The 15414-nt window shown below is 46.4% G+C and overlaps 1 protein-coding gene and 2 pseudogenes across 18 annotated transcripts in view; 2 read left to right on the top strand and 1 right to left on the bottom strand.

The window, feature by feature from the left end:
• Window positions 1-15414, bottom strand: part of ARHGEF28 (Rho guanine nucleotide exchange factor 28) — a 342857-nt gene that overhangs the window by 293156 nt on the left and 34287 nt on the right. The gene's annotated exons all lie outside the window — the stretch shown is intronic.
• Window positions 591-3448, top strand: LOC147350533 (synaptopodin 2-like protein pseudogene; annotated as a pseudogene).
• On the top strand, window positions 5401-5762 carry LOC147350532 (enhancer of rudimentary homolog pseudogene; annotated as a pseudogene).

Here is a 15414-nt window from a genome sequence, read left to right as displayed (position 1 = left end):
CTTCCTGCTGACCCCGGCCCCTTTGATTCCCGTCTTGGAGGTTCTCTCACCCATGACCTTTGCCAGTCATAAGACTTGTGGAATGGAAAGTATAATGTTTTTTGGTTTGGGGATTTTTAAAAATTATGATTATTCTGATATTGTATACTTTTTGTACATTTACTTACTCTGGCCAGGGCTTGTGGCTAGCGGGATGTTAGTTCCCTGACCAGGCATCCAACCCCATGCCCTTGGCTGTGAAAATTCAAGAGTTCTAATCACTGAACTACTGGGGAATTGCTGCAACACTTAGACTTTAAAGGGCAGTAGTTTTGCTTTTAGGCAGCATGCGTTCAATGTCTGTCCCTGCAGCTCCCTAACTTGGGTAATTTAATCTTGGCCTCAGTTTCTGTCATTTGTAGAATGGAGAAAAGAAGAATGCCATTGTAATAACTTGCTGAGAGATGGAATTAAGACACACAGATTGCCTGGCACCATAGTCGGATGACTGATGAGCACATCAGGACCACTACGGACCTCCACCAGAGTTTCCTCCGGCTTTGCCCTGCCCAGAATAGTTCACCATCTTTCTGGTCCTAACGTGTGTGCTCATGCACAGGAAAATCCGAAGATGGAGCCGGGCAGGCAGAGCAGGACTCCAAGACAGGGATCAGCTTTTGGCCATCACTGGGGTCTCCTGCACCAGCCTCTCTCATGCCAGCGCCACAAGCCTCATGTCTCAGGGAATCAGCCTGTCCTCGCTGTGCAGCAGGTAGAGGACGAGGGACCTGTGCAATCGCCATCCCCGGGTGAGCTTCAGGCACTGTCACCAGTGTCTCCACTGAGTCCCGAGCCCCCAGGAGCTCCGGTTCCCCAGCCTCTGCAGCCCGGGTGCCTCCTCTCACCCCCTGACAGTGAGGCTTACTAAGGAGAGACAGACAGTGATGCTGACAGCCCAGCCACCCAGGAAAAGCCCCGCCGACCCCACCACTGAGGCCCCACAAGGCCCACCCCTCCAGGAGCCCTACTGGATGAGGTCTACCTGTCTGACAGCCCTGCAGAGCCGGCACCTGCTGTCCTTGGCCCTCCCAGCCAGGTTGACAGTCGTGTGAGCTCCCCATCTTGGGAGGATAGGACAACTCTTCAGCCACCCCCTGCTGAGGCCCTGCTGTTGCCCCATGGCCCCCTCCGGCCTGGCCCTCATCTCATCCCTATGGTGGGGCCTGTTCCCCACCCAGTGGCAGAAGATCTGACCACCACCTATACCCAGAAGGCCAAACAAGCCAAGCTACAAAGGGCAGAGAGCCTCCAAGAGCGGAGTGTGAAGGAGGCCAAGACCAAATGCCAGACGATTGCATCCTGCTCACCGCAGCCCCTAACCCCCACTCCAAGGGGGTACTGATGTTTAAGAAACGTCAGCAGAGAGACAAGAAGTACACCCTAGTGAGCTTTGGGGCTGCCGTGGGGACCGGCGCTGAGGAGGAGGACGGCTTGCCTCCAACCAGTGAGTCCGAGCTGGAGGAAGAGGCTTTCTCCGAGGCCCGCAGCCTCAACAACCAGTCCGACTGGGACAGCCCCTACCTAGACATGGAGCTAGCCAGACCGAGCTCAGGCACAGCAGAGGGCCGGAGGCTGGGAGGGCAGTCGAGTGAGGCCTCCAGGCGAGGGGCCCAACTCTTTGAACAGCAGTGCCGGCGCACAGCCTCCATCACCCAGCAGCTGGCCCAGGAAGGTCCAGCGGCCACGCTCAAGGGGCAGGGCCTGCAGTCTCCACCTCGGCCACAAAACGCTCCGCCAGAGGCGGCTCTACTCCCATCCAGCCCTTTGCCAGCCCCTGTAGTCAGCCCTAGACCTTTCCTCCCCGGCTGTGGAACCTCTACCTCAGCTCCAAGGATCTTTAACCGTTCAGCTAGCACTCCCGGCTTACAAGGGCAGCGGTCAGGTACCACCTTGCTTATTTTCCGGCCCCTAGCTCCCAAGAGGGCAAATGAGAGCCTGGGAGGCCTCAGCACCGCCCCGCCGCCTTTCCTATCTCCTCCGCAGGGTACCTTTCCTGTGCCCAGCTTCACTTAAGGGGTTCCAAGCCACGTGCCAGTCCCCACTTCCCCCAGCACCCCACGCTCCTCCGGCCCCATGACAGCCACCAGCTCCCTATACATCCCAGCCCCTAATCATCCTGTTACACCAGGCGGAGCCCCAGAGCCTCCGGCCCCCGCTAGCGGAGCTGCCATGACCTCCACCACTTCTATCTTCCTGTCATCGCCTCTGCGACCTGCTGCGTGCCCAGAAGCGCCTGCCCCTCTAGCTCTGCGGCCCCTGAGCCCCACAGCGCCCAGGAGCAATGCATCTCCGTGCCAGCTGCTCGCACGGGCATCCTCCAGGAGGCCCGGCGTCGGGGAACCCAAAAGCAGATGTTCTGGTCGGGAAATAAGGAGACGAATAACTCGCCCAACCCCGAGCTGCTATCGTTGGTGCAAAACCTGGATGAAAAACCCCGGGCTGGGGGAGCAGAATCTGGTCAAGAGGAGCATGCTCTGAGCCTCAGGGCTGAAGCCTGCAACTTCATGCAGCCACCAGGGGGCAGGAGTTACAAGACGTTGCCTCACGTGACAGCTAAAACCCCACCTCCAATGGCTCTCAACACCCCACCCCCTACAACTCCTAAGACTCCACCCCCAGTGGCTCCTAAGCCCCCTTCTCGAGGATTCCTCCATGGGTTAGTGAACAGGGTAGCCCCTTCGGCTGGAATCCCTGAAACACCAAGGCTTCAGGGGAGGGGAGGGGAGGGGAGGGGAGCTGTTTGCCAAACGTCAGAGCCGAGCGGACAGGTATGTGGTGGAAGCTCCACCTGGTCCTGGCCTTGGCCCTCGGCCCAGAAGCCCTTCTCCTACCCCTTCACTGCCTTCTTCCTGGAAATATTCACCCAATATACGTGCTCCACCTCCTATTGCTTAAACCCACGGCTCTAACCCTTTTCCCCCCCAAGCTGCCCAAACTCTCCATAGTAAGACCCAATCCCAAGGGCCTCGGGCAGCCGCTAAGCAGGGCATTAAGGCTCTGGATTTCATGCGGCACCAGCCCTGCCAACTTAAAACTGCCATGTTCTGTTTTGATGAGGTTCCCCCGACTCTTGGACCCACCTCCTCAGGGCCTCCCCAAACTGCCTGAGTCCAGGAGATCCGCCGATTTTCAACTCAAGCGCCCCAGCCCACTGCGGAACCCCTGGCCCCCACTGTGCTTGCCCCCAGAGCAGCCACTACATTGGATGAGACCATCTGGAGGACAGAGCTGGCCTCAGTCCCTGTCCTTAGCCCACCCCCTCCTCCAGAGTCTCCCAGGGGTCTTGGGACCTCCCCCAGCTCCTGTAGCCAGGCCAGTTCTCCTGTTCCAAGTAGCCAGGCCCCGGTTCTCAGCTACCAGAACAGGATTACAGGTTCATGTGTGGAGGTCTGGGGCGGGCCACCACTGAACAGGGCACAGCTCCCAGGCCCAAGGGGAGGTGGAACATCCAGTTCCTACAATTGCTTCTCCTTCCCAGCGCTCTCCCTGCCCTGCCCCCGCCCCCAAGCAGGCTAAATTTCCCATGCCAGAAATAGTTTTGGGGTTGGTGTCCTGTTCCCCAGTTTCCTCCTGGCTCCCAACCTCCCTGCTGCTTTCTAACCTACTCTCTCTGCTTTGGTGTCTGTGCTTCTCTTTGTAGTTCCTTGCCTGGATCTCTGTCTTTAGATCTCTCTCTTCACCTACACTCCTCTGCTGGTCTCTATTTCTCTACATTTGTGCCTTTTTCTGTGGGCCTTGTTTTAACACTCAATGAGAAACACACAGGGAAGTTACTACTAAGCCCTCAGGTGAGAAGCTCACCACCAGACAGGCAGCAAAGGGGCTGAACTGACCCCTATTTGCATTAAGTCACTCAGTGTTCCTCACTCTTCTTTCCCAGCTTGGCTGGTATACTCCTAGGCATGTGTATGTCTGTGAATGTGTGTGTATGTGTAAGTGTGTGCATGAACACAGATGTGCTCTTCTGTCTGAGGCAAGACTAAGACTAGAGGTCTAAATAAAGACCCAATCTGGGTCTCACCTTTGCCCTGATTAAGAAAAAAAAAAGAACTACAAATTTCTATCACATATATAATTAGGATGTAAAATCAGCAGTGGGGATTCAAGATTAAAACAGAAAAGAACTTTCCTACAGATTAAATATTAAAACAGTCCAATGAGTTACCAAAAAAATCTTCAACTAACAAATTAAATATTAAATACATTGTCCTAAATATTACTAAAGGCAAAGAGAAATATAAGATCCCGCCCTCAAGACATTTATAGAGAGACAAGTTCAAACACATGAGGAGTTCAGCAGCAATTTAAGAGCTTAAACAATAATTCAATAATAATACATAATTGTGGGCTTCCCTGGTGTTTCAGTGGTAAAAAAGAAAAATCCACCTGCCAATGCGGATTCGATTGGACCAGAGACATGGGTTCAATCCCTGGTCCAGGAAGATCCCACAAGCCACAGAGCAACTAACCACATGGGCCATTAACGACTGAGCCCGTACTCTGGAGCTTGGGAGCCAGGACTACTGAGACCACACGCTGCAACTACCGAAGCCCACACGCCCTAGAGCCCAAGCTCTGCAACAAGAGAAGCCACCACAATGAGCAGCCAGTGCTCAGCAACTAGAGCGTAGCTGCTGCTCACTGCAGCTAGAGAAAAGCACTCACAGCAACGAAGAATCAGCACAGAGCCAAAAATACAGAATTTTAAATAATAATAGTACATAATTGTGCAGAGCTCATGAGGGACTACAGTGAGGTCAGGGAGAATGAGGACTCAGAAGGGGCCATGGTCTTTGGAAATTAGAAAATTATGGGGAATCACTTCTAGTGCAGTGAAGAGGAAGATGAAGGGGCTTTTGTTCGATATTTTGGTCTTTTTATGTTGGTGGGGACCTGTGCATACTTACAAGGAGAAGGCAAAGGGGAGAATGTTCGAAGTGCTGACGAGAATAGACCTTGGCACTTGGCACCCAGTGACCAAGGATGTGAAATGTCCCAAAACGGGAACAGTCCTGCATCCTGAAGAACTGTGCCATGTTGTTCTTAGAAATCTGGACAGATTTCCATTCTGCTCCTGATGGCTCGGGTGTGCCTTTTCTTCAAAAGAGAGCCTAGCCAACTTCAAGTCTCCCCATAAAGGGGCCCTCCTCATGGGAGAGTTCCTACATTCTAGAAAGTCATACCAGTTAACTACATAATACTGTCCTTTATACAATCCCCCAGGAAATTAGCACATAATTTCTTTTCAGATCTACCGTTAAAATTCCTAATATTTTCATTTAAATTATCATTTAATTACCCAACTCATAAATTATATATTAATGTTGATTTTCAGTTAAAAATGAAAACAGAGGAGTAAGCTCGTGTGTGGTGGCGGAGTCGGCATCGGCTGCAGGGGGAGACTTTGGCGCGATGTCTCACACCACCTTGCTGGTATAGCCTACCAAGAGGCCAGAAGGCAGAACTTATGCTATGAATCTGTGAATGAGCGTATGGAAGGTGTTTGTAAAATGTATGAAGAACATCTGAAGAGAATGAATCCCAACAGCCCCTCTATCACATATGATATCAGTCAGCTGTTTGATTTTATTGATGACCTGGAAGACCTCAGATGACTTGTTTACCAAGCTGATACCCAGACATACCAGCCTTATAACAAAGATTGGATTAAAGAGAAGATCTACGTGCTCCTTCATAGACAGGCCCAACAGGCTGGGAAATAGTTGAGTTTGGAAGCATTAGGGGGACAGGTGGGACACAGGTGTGTGCAGTGTGCTGTAGTGGAAGTTTTGTTTTATAGTTATCCTGTTTCCATTTTGGTATACCCTAGCCAGAATTAAATGTATTAGATAAAATGTGATGATCTTGTTCAATCTGAAAACCCCTTTGCGCCCTCCCCACCCTTTTTTTTACTTAAACATTTTTATGATGATTTAGATGAAGTTGGTTTTTGTCAGTTAATATTGGTTCCAGTCCCTCAAACTGTTCATACCTGCTTTATAATATCCACTGTACTAACCCTCCTTCAAATTGGGGTGGGGAGTGGTGGCGCAGTTTAGTTACGTCATCAAGATTAAGTCTTGGTGAAAAACTTCTATTGGAGTGAATGGTTCTATTTCATGGCATATAAGTTCCTTGTTGATAGTCCTCACCAAGGGAGACCAAAGAATAAGGCTCTGTCTGTCAACCTGAACTTGGACAAGCGGGTGGCTCTCAGGATTGGATGTGCTCCAAAAACTGCAATGCCTGCCGTGAGGCAGGTAGAATTTGGCCCTTTCTCTCTGACTATTTACTCAAGTCCTCAGGAAAATTAGAAGTCCCCTTTTCAGATCATGTTTTCTATGGCTCTCACATAACAATGTGTTCCCTAAAGCAACACTGAGCCCATTATTCTGAAAAATGCACTATTAGCAAGGAACTAGGAACTAAAGGCCACACTTTGCAGAACCTGAAGCAAAAAAGTAAACAGCACATCAAGGCAGATCTGCACATGCCATGAACTGAACCACTCTCTACCTACTCTCGGGGTGGAAATGCAGTCTAGAAAACATTTGCATAAACAGAATACACAGGTGTGGTGAGTGCAGGCCTGAGTGTGTCTCCCCCGCAAAGTCGTATGCTGAAAATTTTACCCCAAAGATGATGGGGTTAGGAGATGGGGCCTTGAAGAGGTTCTTAGGTGGTGAGCGTGGAGGCCCCATGAATGGAATGAGTGCCCATTCCCTAGCCCCTCCTGCCAGGTGAGGACACAATGAGAAGTCTGTGATCCAGAAGAGAGCTCTCATCCAACCATGCTAGCACCTGAACTTGGACCTCTAGCCTCAGAACTGTAAGAAATAAATGTTTAATAATATGAAGGCCAAATACATGGTCACGCTTAATCACTGTTTCTCATCATGTTGCTGCTGCTGCTGCTGCTGCTAAGTCACTTCAGTTGTGTCCGACTCTGTGCAACCCCATAGATGGCAGCCCACCAGGCTACACCATCCCTGGGAAACTCCAGGCAAGAACATTGGAGTGGGTTGCCATTTCCTTCTCCAGTGCATGAAAGGGAAAAGTGAAAGTGAAGTCGCTCAGTCGTGTCCAACTCTAGCGACCCCATGGACTGCAGCCCACCAGGCTCCTCCGTCCATGGGATTCTCCAGGCAAGAGTACTGGAGTGGGGTGCCATTGCCTTCTCCATCTCATCATGTTAGGATTTCTCATAAGGCCACTAAATTTAGTTCATCTTAACCCCACTCCCAATGTATACACATACACACATGCGTATTTACCTTTCATCTCCTAGTTCTTTACATTCCTGTCTTCCAGTAGGTGAAAGCTAACTAATGGAGTGATACAATCCAGGTTAATATGGTAATGATAATTGTGGATATAAAGCCTTGATCTTCCCTACCAACAAATCATGCCTTGATTCAGAAACACTGACTCAAAGACACAAATACAGGAAGAAAGGCAGGGCACAGAGTTTGGAGCAAGCAGGTCTATTAGCCAAATTACAGAAAATATGCCGGCCCTGATTCAGTGCATGCGTATGTGCCCATGTTTTATTACAGATCTGTCTAGGTGTGTGGCCTATACATTTATATTACATATTTGTGGGGAAAACCTCATTTTAGATGAGAGCTGACAAAGCATTTAGTAAAACACCGATACCATACAAAATATCCTAGGTGTGGAAGGTACCCAGTAAACTTAATCACAGCAAATGAGTGATTTATTGAAGGACAGTCTATAATATCAGCTCCATACCACATCCATTGCCCATCTCTGAAATGAGCTCATGCCAAGTTATGCTCTACCAATTCATTTCCCTTTTCTAACTACATTAAACTATTGGAAAGAATGACTATGGTTCTTTCCTTTTATTACCCCATCCTTAAGATATCACGTCATTCTGAACAAAGACTTCATTCCCTATTTTGAAACCAACATTTCATAACATCAACTGGTCACATATCAGGCCTTCAGAGCTCTGTCTTTCTGGTTCTGCCTCCAATTCCCTCATCCAACTCTCCTCCTGTATTCTGGGTCCCATTTGTTCCCAACAGCCAAGGGACTTTTCACCCACAGAAGTTCAGGGTCCTTGCCCTTGGAAACTCCTGCTCTATTGTAGGAAGTATACAATGAAACAGTGTCATGTAATTAACGCTAGAGCAAAGAGATGAACTGACTGCTAACAGAGAACAAAAGAAAGGCACCAATCCTACCAGAAATGGGCTGGCTACCTTTGTAAGATCAGTTGACAAGCACTTGTTCATTTAAGTGTTTAAGAAAACAGACTTCCTTTCTGCCAATATGATGAGTTAAATAACCTGAGAACTCTACTGCTCAAAGCATTTGCTGTTTATCATTCAGTTGCTCAGTCGTCTCCGATTCTTTGCAACCCCATGGACTGCAGCACACCAGGCTTCCCAGTACTTCACCATCTCCGGCAGTTTGCTCAAACTCATGCGCATTGAGTTGGCGATGCCATCCAATGATCTCATCCTCTGCCATCCCCTTTTCCTCCTGCTCTCAATCTTTCCCAGCATCAGGGTCTTTTCCAATCAGTCAGCTCTTTGCATCAGGGGGCCAAAGTATTGGAGCTTCAGCTTCAGCATCAGTCCTTCTAATGAATATTCAGGGTTGATTTCCTTTAGCATTGACTGATTTGATCTCCTTGAAGTCCAAGGGGCTCTCAAGAGTCTTCTCCAGCATCACAGTTTGAAAGCATCAATTATTCAGCCCCAGCCTTTTTTATGGTACAACTGTCAGATCCGTACATGACTACTGGAAAAACCATCAGTTCAGTTGAGTTCAGTCGCTCAGTCGTGTCTGACTCTTCGCAACCCCATGAATTGCAGCATGCCAGGCCTCCCTGTCTGTCACCAATTCCCAGAGTTCACTCAAGCTCACATCCATCGAGTCGGTGATGCCATCCAGCCATCTCATCCTCTGTTGTCCCCTTCTCCTGCCCCCAGTCCCTCCCAGCATCAGAGTCTTTTCCAATGAGTCAACTCGTCGCATGAGGTGGCCAAAGTACTGGAGTTTCAGCTTTAGCATCATTCCTTCCAAAGAACACCCAGGACTGATCTCCTTCAGAATGGACTGGTTGGATCTCCTTGCAGTCCAAGGGACTCTCAAGAGTCTTCTCCAACACCACAGTTCAAAACCATCAATTCTTTGGTGCTCAGCTTTCTTCACAGTCCAACTCTCACATCCATACATGACTACTGGAAAAACCATAGCCTTGACTAGACGGACCTTTGTTGGCAAAGTAATGTCTCTGCTTTTGAATATGCTATCTAGATTGGTCATAACTTTCCTTCCAAGGAGTAAATGTCTTTTAATTTCATGGCTGCAGTCACCATCTGCAGTGCTTTTGGAGCCCAAAAAAATAAAGTCAGCCACTGTTTCCACTGTTTCCCCATCTATTTCCCATGAAGTGATAGGACCAGATGCCATGATCTAGCTTTGACTAAATGGATCATTGTTAGCAAAGTGATGTCTCTGCTTTTTAATATGCTATCTAGGTTTGTCATAGCTTTTCTTCCAAGGAGCAAGAGTCTTTTAATTTCATGACTGCAGTCATCATTTGCAGTGATTTTGGAGCCCAAGAGAATAAAGTCTGTCACTGTTTCCATTTTTTCCTCATCTATTTGCCATGAAGCACGATATTCGAAGGGAGCCTATTTAAGAATCACTGCAAATGCCTATTTCTTGAGAACTCTCCCAAGAAAATAAGAAAGCTCTCCAAAAGTCACCAAATTAAGACTCACCAAAAAATATAGCAATAAACTGTGTTTTCACAACAAACTGTGGAAAATTCTTAAAGAGATGGGAATACCAGACCACCTTACCTGTCTCCTGAGAAATCTGTGTGCAGGTCAAGAACCAACAGTTAGAACCAGACATAGAACAACACACACAATTGGGAAAGGAGTACGTCAAGGCTATATATTCTCACCCTGCTTATTTAACTTACATGCAGAGTACATCATGTGAAACGCTGGGCTGGATGAAGCACAAGCTGGAATGAAGATTGCCAGGAGAAATATCAATAACCTCAGATATGCAGAGGATACCACCCTTAAGGCAGGAAGCGAAGAGGAACTGAAAAGCCTCTTGATGAAAGTGAAAGAAGAGAGTGAAAAAGCTGGCTTAAAACTCAACAGTCAAAAAATGAAGATCATGGCATCACCTCATGGCAAATAGATGGGGAAACAATGGAAACTTTATTTTCCTGGGCTCCAAAATCACTGCAAATGGTGACTGCAGCCATGAAATTAAAAGATGTTTGCTTCTTGGAAGAAAAGCTATGCAACCTAGAGAGCGTATTAAAAAGCTGAGACATTACTTTGCTGACAAAGGTCCATCTAGTCAAAGCTGTGGCTTTTCCAGTAGTTATGTATGGATTTGAGAGCTGGACCATAAAAAAAGTTGAGATCCGAAGAATTGATGCTTTTGAACTATGGTGCTGGAGAAGATTCTTGAGAGTTCCTTGGACTTCAAGGAGATCAAACCAGTCAATCCAAAAGGAAATCAGTCCTGAATATTCATTGGAATGACTGATGCTGAAGCTGAAACCCCAATACTTTGGCCACCTGATGGGAAGAACAGATTCACTGGGAAAGACCCTGATGCTGGGCAAGATTGAAGGCAGGAGGAGAAGGGGACAACAGAGGATGAGATCATTGGATGGCATCACCAAGTCAATGGACATGAGTTGAGCAAGCTCCAGGAGTTGGTGATGGACAGGGAAGCCAGGCGTGCTGCAGTACATGGGGTTGCAAAGAATCAGACACAACTGAACTGAACTGAAAAATATAGAGATGACATAATAAGAATCTTTGCCCTAAAGAGTTTGACTTGTCTCAGCTCTGAAGATTGAGTTTAAATGGCCTTTGAACATAATCAGTAAACTAGAATTTGAATCTTAAGGGGTTATAAAGAATATATAGTATAGCAAAAAGCTAGAGGAGAAAGATACGAAAGATGTTAAGAAACACGAAATATATGATGAAAAGGTTCAACATACTTTTTATAGGAATTTCAGACCGAGATAAAAGAATATTTGAAGAGATGGTTTTGAAGAACTCTTATCATTAGGGTAGTACTGACACTCACTGCTGCTGCTGCTGCTAAGTCGCTTCAGTTGTGTCCGACTCTGTGCAGCCCCACAGACGGCAGCCCACCAGACTCTGCCGTCCCTGGGATTCTCCAGGCAAGAACACTGGAGTGGGTTGCCATTTCCTTCTCCAATGCATGAAAGTGAAAAGTGAAAGTGAAGCCGCTCAGTAAGTGTCCGACTCTTCGTGACTAGGTACTCAATAAACTGCAGGGTCCTCCCTCCCCTCATATGCCCAATGACTGCCCCTATACAATCTAACAATTATATCTCAGCACTTGTTGCTCACTGTTCCATGTGCTTATTTCCCCAGCTAAATTATTCTCTTGCGTCCTCTGCTGTGTTCCGTTGTTGTTACTGTTGTTTGGTCGCTAAATCATGTCCAGCTCTTTTGCGACCCCCTGAACTGTAGCCCACAAGGCTCCTCTGTCCATGGGATTCTCCAGGCAAGAATACTGGGGTGGGTTGCCGTTTTCTACTCCAGGGGATCTTTCCAACCCAGGGATTGGACCCACGTCTCCTGCATTGGCAGGTGGATTCTTTACCACTGAGCCACCTGGGAAGCATTTTTCCTATAAATAAATGTATCCCTAATGTAAAATTCCCTGATAGATCAGTTAGTAAAGAATCCACCTGCAATGCAGGAGACCCCAGTTTGATTCCTGGGTTGGAAAAATCTGCTGGAGAAGGAATAGGCTAGCCACTCCAGTATTCTTGGACTTCCCTTGTGGCTTAGCTGGTAAAGAATCGGCCTGCACTGAGAGGGACCTGGGTTCCACCCCTGGGTTGGGAAGATCCCCTGGAGAAAGGAAAGGCTACCAATTCCAGCATTCTGGTCTGGAGAATTCCATGGGCTGTATAGTCCATGGGGTTGCAAAGAGTTGGACATGACTGAGTGACTTTCACTAATGTAAAATTTGGCTGACCACGAGAGAGTTACAAATTTTACAAAAATATTTTTAGCTTCTTTCTGAAGGATTAGTTCAGTAAAATCCATATCCTTTCAAAAACAGGAGGAAAAGATACATTATAATTTTAAAAGAATATTACAATTAAATACATTGTCTTTTAATGATTGGAGTCCCTACTGAGACTTAATGAGAAGTATCTTCATATACATAAAAGTTCCTGAACTAAATAAGACTACATATTTCATTACATACAATTATGGACGGGTTCACACATACATGAAACATCCACCATCTGTGTTCTGAAACACACTGACATTCATACATGAGTCCTACAGATGAAAGGACTCTTCACGTGTATTTAATGATGTCACATTATTCAATTTATTTGTGCTTTTTAAAAAGCTTCATATTCCTAGATATTTGTAGGTTGCTTTAAAAGAAAAACAACCTTGTAATCAGATTTCTGCAACATGACTTCTAATATAAATGTCTCCCTCAGTACAGATTCACTGAGAATTTTTATTAAAAAGCTTTCACGTATTTCAAATATTTTTTAAAGGTTCTACACTTTATATCATTAATCTGACATTCACCAAAACATCACTTCTGGATAAAGCCTTCCACATATGTTGCAGTCTTCGTGATCATCCCCTTTCAGAGTGTGCTCATATGAGTCCAACTGCTGCTCAGAATACTGAGAGGAATCTCTGATTTATGATGGTTACCCTGAGAGAAATTTCCTGATGCTCATTTTACTTACAGGATTTCTCCCATATGGTTTCTGTCGTACAACAAAGTATGACTCCTGAAAGAGAGGCTTAATTTGTCATGTTTCTATCACCTGTGTTGCCTGATATTTAGTAAAAGTCTAATATATAGTAAAAACTTCATGCAACCAAAACAAATAAATTTTTTTACAAAAAGAATCTTCAAGAAACCCACCAGTAGAGTTGTACCAATTACCATTACGTATTGAGAAATTTTCCAAACCTGCCTCAACCATCACATGTGCTGAAACAATCACAGAAGCCTCACCACCTCCCAGAAGAGATAGGAGACCCAGAGCTGCACCACCAACTTCAAGAGCTACACCCCTTCCTAGACTCACTGCATCACCCACAACTAAATATTTAGAGACTCCTGTATCCTCTGAACCTTCAATATCCCCTGGGGCAGTGAAAAAAAAAAATACTGAAAACTGCTTAAGTCTTCTGCAGGAAAAGGAAAGCGAAGTCACTCATTCGTGTCTGACTTTGCAACCCCATAGACTGTAGCCTACCAGGCTCCTCTATCCATGGGATTTTCCAGGCAAGAATACTCAAGTGGGTTGCCGTTTCCTTCTCCAGGGCATCTTCCCGACCCAGGGATCAAACCCAGGTCTCCCACATTGCAGGCAGATGCTTTACCAGCTGAGCCACCAGGGAAGCCCAAGTCTTCTGCCGCCTCCTGAAACTTTACCTTGAGCAGGTTATCGCTCTGCCGACAGAAGGCTGGAGCTTCCTAAGAAGGATATCTTTATAACTACATTTAAGAGCCTGTGAGCAAGTCGTGTCTGTATTTTTATTGCACAAAACTTGTAGTAAAGTCATACACATGCACTTAAAAAGGGGGGGGAGAGAAAAACGGAAGGCCTGATCACATAAGACTTTACACGTAAAGTCACGTGTGGGCTTTGGTTTCTCAGAGTATGAACAGATTCATTTGAGGATTCCATGCTCAGAAATGACATGATCTGATATATACACTAAAAGTATCATTCTAACTACTATTGTGCAGGTCAACAAAGGGACCAACAGCAGGGCAGGAGACTTTTTTGGAGGCCATTGCAATAATCCAGGCAAGAGATGATGGGGGGCAAGAACAGGGTGGTGGCAAGGGAGGCGATGAGCAGTCCCTGGATTCTGAACACATTCTGAAGATTAAGCCAATAGGATCTCCTGTCAAGTTGAAAGTGAGATATAAGATAAAGAAGGTGTCTCCAAAGTTGGAAGAATGAGCTGAGGATGCACTTGCCATTAACAGAGATGGGGAGTGTTGTAAATAGTGCGGATTTGGGAAAGGAAACCAGGAATTCAGGTTTGTACATAAGTGTGAGATGCCCGCACAGACACTGAGACACACAGAATGCAGTTTATTCTGCCCACCAAGTCCTTTTACTGATTTACTCTCATCAAAGCACTAGTGAGAAGATAAAAGATTAACGGGAGGAAGAGTGGGGAGTAGTTCCCTCCCCTTGAGAAGGTAGAAATCTAAAAAAGGGTGGCCTTTTCTGCCACCTATGGCAGAGCCTAGGCTGAAACGGCAAATAGCGTCTTGTTTTTCTAACCCTTGGAAAGGCATCAAAGGAATGAGATGAGTATATCCAAAGAGTGGTTTCAGACACAAAAACACACCACCGTGCTGACCATCTGGGTTGCAGCTACAACCAACGCCGGCGATACGAGAAAATGAAACCACATCAACCATTTTGCGATAAATCGCCCCCAAGTCTTCCCTTTCACAGTTCCGTTCTTCAGATAGTGTGGCCGACAGGGCTATTTTCCTTGGAAATCATAATTATTTTCCAAAGGAAAATGAGTTCGGGTTTTCTAATGGTCAAGCAAGAAGATGACACTGAGACCAGGGCAGCCCTGGTGCCCCTCCACAGGCCCCGCCTCGCCTCTGCCTCCTGACTCAGTTTCTCAATGTGTAAATACGCAGCAGGGAAAATATTTTCCACCATCTACACACAGGACTTCTGTGATGATTAATGAATTAATGTGTATAAAACACTATGAGCTACTCAAATACAAGGACAATGGAACTCTATTTGTAAGCTGTTGAGGTCAAGACAGAGCAATCTTAACTCTTTTCTTACAAACCCCACTGAAAAGCACACTAAGATATCAGAAGTTATCCTGCATGGACAGGAAGAGACAAAATGAGATAAGATCTGAAAGCTCTTTGTGACATTCAACGCCAATGTTAGGATTTCCAGCAAAGATCCCTTAAGATAGAAATGCAATATTAAACAGGTTAAGAATGGTAACCAGTCAACAAAAAGTTGTGGTTCTAGTAAAGCTCCCTACGGGGGTTAAATGTGTTGGCCTAAGAGGCCGTATTCTGAGTTGCTGCTGGAAGCATGACAAGACCCGGGAAAAAAATATGGACTTTTGTCTAAGAGCCGTAGAACTGAGCACGTCGTAAGAGCCATCCATGAAAAGAGCTTTGTTGAAAGCCTTTTCCCTTATTTTCCAGACACTGTCCAAGTTCACTTAAATGGTCACGATTAACATTGAAGTGAATAGGCCACTGTATGGAGTCTGCCCCTAATCCAGAGAGATGGTTTTCTCTGCAGGCTGTGATTTTACACCA

Source organism: Bos grunniens, chromosome 20 (genome assembly GCF_055505025.1).
Source record: "Bos grunniens cultivar Pamir isolate PY7600 chromosome 20, Bosgru_T2T1.0, whole genome shotgun sequence".
Classification (NCBI taxonomy): domain Eukaryota; kingdom Metazoa; phylum Chordata; class Mammalia; order Artiodactyla; family Bovidae; genus Bos; species Bos grunniens.
Note: the sequence above shows the minus strand (reverse complement) of the source record. Positions and strands in the feature narration are given on the sequence as shown.